We start from the raw sequence: 5,935 nt of genomic DNA on the forward strand, positions 1-5,935 counted from the left end.
GTATGATATAATGTAACAAACAAAGGAAAGAAAAAGAGAGAATTACTAAGGCTATAGCAATATAAGGCGCAGCAATGATTTATCTATCACAACAAGATGACTTCTACACTCAGAGGAATCTCATTCAAAAAACCAAGTTACAGATCAAAGATCAACTACTGTTTCATCCTAACAGGTGGATCAGTCAAATCCTTTAACAAGGTAGACCTAACAGTCTTGTGTAACTCTCTTTATTGAGTGCATACTTCATTGTATTTTGTAAATCCTTTTGCAAGGTGGACCTAGCAGTCCTTATTGCTCCTAACAGGGTAGATACTACAGTACTAAAACTTGTGGGTATCATCCCCACCCCAGTTTTAATTTCTATTTGGAAGGTTTTTGGGTCACCAAATTGTGTGTTAAAAGTGTTATGTATGCTTTAATGTTTTCTGTTTCTCATGCATGCAATTAGATTAGAATAACATTAAGGATGAATTGCTAAATAAGGATTAAGTTTTATTGGTTGTTGATTCAGCCCTCCCCTCTCAGTAACTTAGCCTATCATTATATTTCCAACAAAAAAACATTGCAACTATGACCATATGTTTGGCATTCTTCTAATCTTTGTCTTGACATCAAAAAATAGTTCCACTTTTTTGTCATAAATATTGTATAAATTTTGAGTCAACCAATTTAGTCTATTATGAACACAAGGGATGGAAAAAGAGAATTGATTTTCAAATAATTTATTTTATCCCCCTCCTCTAAAGATGAGAGAAAAACTTATACATCCTACTAGTTTCAAACTCTTGGTTTCTTTATTAAGATTATTGGGAAATACAAGTACATAAGGTAGAATTATATTAGACCATGAACATTATGATATGAAAGGATTTATTGAATTTTTTTTGCACAAAATATGGCAACACTTCAAGGAATTCATGGTTGAAATGTTGAATACAAGTAATGAAGAAAACATAAAATGCCCATAAAAGTGAATATAAAATAAACAAACCCCCATGATAAGCAATCTAGATCATGTGTAGTTATCCCTAGGTTCCTTGAGATTATGAAGACCCATTTTATTGTATCCACAAGCTAATCCCCAAATTTAAAGAAAAAAGGAACTAAAATGTGACATATGTTAAAAAGTGTCCACACACAATGCTTGACCCTATGCAATCTCATAGTAGCATGCAAATGTGACACCCACTTCATAATCTACTCACAAATGTCATTTCAAGTGCACACCTCTTGATATTAGAAGACATTGGAGAATAGTAAGAGAGATATTGGCATCTCTAGCATGATAGCTACTCACCTACCTATGTTTGGAAAAAGTGAAAAACATTAAAGAAATTAATGTTCTGATTTATGTCTTCAACAAACCAAAGAAAATAGTCAAAGCATACATGACAAGCCAGTGTATTTTGATTTTAGAAATCTAATATAATGTGTATCAATAAAGTTTAGATTTTCTAGCAAGTGATTATATTTTATTTGATTTTAATATCTTGATTTGTCATAACAATAGTCATATAAGACAAATCATTGTTGGACAACCATTTTACAACGCTGAATGCTAAGAAGTTTTGAATGTCAAGTAGGTTTGGGGTGGAATCCCCACTTATAATAGCCTATCAACTAATAATAGCTATAGGAAAATGCTTCATCCCATGAACTTAGATAAAAAACACATTTCACACTGCTTTCAAAAACTATAAGTAATTAACCATGAAATACTATAGAGACGTATCATACTAGTATAAAATATTGATTATAAAAGGTCCACATATCATCCATAATTAATACTTAAAGTCTATCCAGCATTGTAATAAAAGAGTGTTTGAAAAACTTGAGAAAAGTATTCTAAGTAGAAGCCTAAATATGCCAAAAATGGGGCTCAGTAGGTCTTCTAGTGCAATATTTATTTTATTATAGCCACTGAAACCATCCAAAAGCAAGAACATTGCATGCTCAACTATCAAATCAATAATAGCATCAATAGTTGGCAACGAAAAAACCATCTTTGGGAGATGCCAAGTTGAGGTCTCTAAAATTTGTGCAAACTCTGATTGACTTGTTCGGTTTGAAACTAGAACAATATCAAATATTTAGTGTGCATGTGCAATAAATCTTACGAATCCCACTTTCAAAAAAATTTATAATTGAACTTTGACAAGTAAATTTATGTGTCAATGCATTTTCCTCAATTCTATTTCATCAGTTTATTTCATGCCTTGAAATTTAGGTCATGCATCATAAGACTTGGACCTAAATCAAGCATATCAATAGATGGCCATAAGATTTATTTTCCTTAAATTAAAAAAAAATTATGAATTATTATTTTTCTTTCTGGCTCAATGATGTAGCTAGATTAATGATCTTTGATTTTGATTATGTTCCAATGTTAGATTTTTCTATAGACTGAATAAATATAGGTTATCTTTCTTCACGGTAGTCTAGTAAAGTATCCAAAATCTCTTCTCGAGGTGCCACAATTGGGTTTTCACCTTTATGAAATGACCTTATTTTTTATTTTCTCCAATTCTAATACTGCCACATAGTTGTTTTCACCACTAGAGTTTTCATTTTTTCTTTGATTTTTTCCTTTTTTATCTTGGACTAAGAGTTTAAACATTTCTTTCCTACATGTCTTCTTTTTTAAATCCATCAGTGAGAGAAGAAATTTTGTCCGCATTTGGGTACATGGGTAAATATTTTTGGTTGGGAAATAAAGGTAATATCATTTGGTATGGTAGGTCCCAATCAATGATTTTAGATACATCAAGGATAAAGGTTTCTTAGGATTGGAAACGGTCAACAAGATTTTAAAGATATGGCTTCATTTGAGGGTTCAAACATTGCATTGCATAATTTTATGACATGAGCTTACTCAAGGTGATTCAAATGTCTTGGATTATTAGCCTCGTCACTCAAATTCTCTGGCTTCTTGATAGGAAAATGTGTGAAGTTAAACCTAGTATCATAATTTCCTATCCATGAAGGTACATAGGGTTCTCCTACCCATTGAGCTTGTCTTCTCTATTCTTGAACTTGTATTTTTCTCTCGATTTATATTATGATCCTAATTTGAATGATTGTTTTCTGTGTTTATATTGGTCCTTGTCCTTGTTGAACTATAGGAACATAAGTATGAATAACACCACATTTCTTATCATGGAAGGATTCCTAAAATGACTAATGCCATTCATAAGAAAATTAAATCATCATCAAAAGATATTTTCTTTGTTTGGTCTTCAGATGTGGAATTTATGTGATATCCTACTCCATATTTGTCTTTTCTATCCCTCCAAATGGATTCATGTGTTCAATTAGACCTTGATTTCTTATAGCCTTTATACCCCTTGTTTTGTATTATCTTGAGTCCATTACCGTATTTATAGATTGGAATGCTTACATGTTATATAATACCCCACCCAGAGATCCTTGGAACAAGGATAAATTAAAGCCAAGATATATATTTTTCAAAACAAGTATGGATGCACACGAGAATCAACATACAAAGATCACAAGGATCACAACGGAAGACTTAACCAATAATCCTGACAACCAAGGAATCTTCAAATGCCACTAGCAACTGACACACTCAATTGAAAGACAAAACCAAAGACAACAACAAAACACACAATCTTTGATCTGTTGAAGTTTGGAAATCCAAGTAGTCCTAAAGGGTACTTGAAACATCAAATTGTGTTCTCCAAAAAATAGTGGAGATGCCCCCTATTTTTCGTGCAAGAAAATACAACTAATAGTCTCACGCAAGCAAGTACCTCTTCATGCAAGAAAGAACACCATGTCACGTGAGGAACTAACCCCTCATGTGAGGAAACACTTGGTCCAGTGGCCAAAATACACTACATTGGTTTTGAGGTTCGTGCAAGGAAGTACAATGAGTCACCCAAAGAAATGCAAGACCCCGCGCAAAACTTCAAACTCTCGCACAAGAGCTTGTAAAATCTCATGTGAGGATTCAAAATAGAAAGAAAGAAAAAACATAAGATAAAAAGGTAGGAAAGATAATTTCCTCCACACCAGGGAGTACTGAATCCACAAGTTGAGGCTTAAACACTCGAACAGAAGAGTAGAAAGATGGAAATACAACTAACTATCTAAAATATAGTAGTAAAGAAACATACTAAAAGCAACATCACAATGTACAAAAAAAACAAAAATCATGCACAATTCCTCCTAACCATAATAGAACCATGAGACCACGAAGGCCCTAGCCATCCATTGCACATAACATCCCAAACTACCAACTAGATGGTCAGAGTTATCTTATGAGGGTGTCACTACTAAAATGTAATAACATCATAAGAGAATAAAATCTAACATGTTAAACCAATAAGCAATGGATACTCCAACTAAGTGAATCACATCATCTAATCAGATGTTAAACATCATAATATAGGAATGCGTCAAATAAACTAACATCATCTAAACATAATATCCAAGCATTCCAATGAAAGCATAAATCACAAGGAAGCATACTTCGGAATCCCAAATATACCAAGTGAATATCAAGCACTTATCGCACTAGAATAAATTGTTGGAAATATAAGAGTAACTAATAGGGAAGGGGTGAATCAATTACCACAAAAATAAATCCTAGATCCCTTAGTTGTCAGTATGCAACATAAAATTCACTGAAAATGCTAATGCTCGGTAAACACACAGTCACTCGGTTTACACTAGCAAATGTTGAAACACAAAAAATACTAAAATAACTTGGCAACTGCCTAACATGAAAATCTTAAGATATTATTGGATTAGTCTTACTTAGTTACATACACATAAAAAAAATCATAAACACAAATGACACCAAGGTTTAATGTGGAAATCCAATTTGGAAAAAATCAGTAATTGTAACTAGCTACTAATTTTCACTATTCTGAAGTGAGCCCTGTTAGGAGAAACCCTATTACAAGTTACAAGATACACTGTTAGGTGTGACCTTGTTAGAGGATTGAATCACCCTTCTAGGGGTGGCCTTGTTAGAGGTCTTTAGACACTTCAATAAAAATGCCACCTTGTTAGAGGATTTACAAATAGTTGTTAAGCCAACTCTGTTAAGAGATTTATATCATTCCTATAATGTTTAGAGAGTAACAATGAGATGACCTAATTTTTGATACAACTAAATTACTGATTACATATCTCAATTCTGGCTTTTATACTTGATCCTTTGTCATGCCCTAAATTTACAAGGCAAAACACACCAACGATTTTATTTTCTTTTATTTATTTATTTATTTTCTTTAAATTTTAAATTATTGTTCTTATTATTACTATTATTATTATTATCATCATTATTATTATTTACTTGTAATATATAAAACCAAGTTTTACTGACACCTTGACAATTTACAAGTTACGATTTGGTTATCATCTTGTTATGTGTTTAGGACACCTTGACACAAGGTTTTTCGAGGAACTATTACAATCCCTAAGTGTCCTAAGGATCATTCTCTTAATCATGGGAACTCCCTAGTGGTTGGATTAGAATGAGGAACATTACTCCTTGAGTACTCAATTTGTGATTGTTTGACTTGACAATTACAAAGTTAAATTCCAACATAGTTCAAATCACAATTTTACTTCTTACTACCAAGGTGTACATATATTCTCGTCCTAATTTATTGCCACACTTACTAAGGCATGTGTTGTCAAGGTTTACATTGATGAACTTACTAGCCTTAGGATCTATTCATACAATGTACAAATATATCACTTGTGAAAATAATGCACCGTTCTTACATCAATGTAGATCCAAATTATATGTCACACTACTTTAATCACTAGTTTATGGAAGGATAAGGGGGTAGGTTCATCTATAATGCTTTAGTTTTAAAAAAAATTAGTTTTGGGGTTCACAACATATATATACATACAAGGATCTTAGATATACTTGTTGAATAAGTAAATATGGATC

Source organism: Cupressus sempervirens, chromosome 6 (genome assembly GCF_028749045.1).
Source record: "Cupressus sempervirens isolate cs-2001-9-10 chromosome 6, ASM2874904v1, whole genome shotgun sequence".
In the NCBI taxonomy this organism is placed as follows: Eukaryota; Viridiplantae; Streptophyta; class Pinopsida; order Cupressales; family Cupressaceae; genus Cupressus; species Cupressus sempervirens.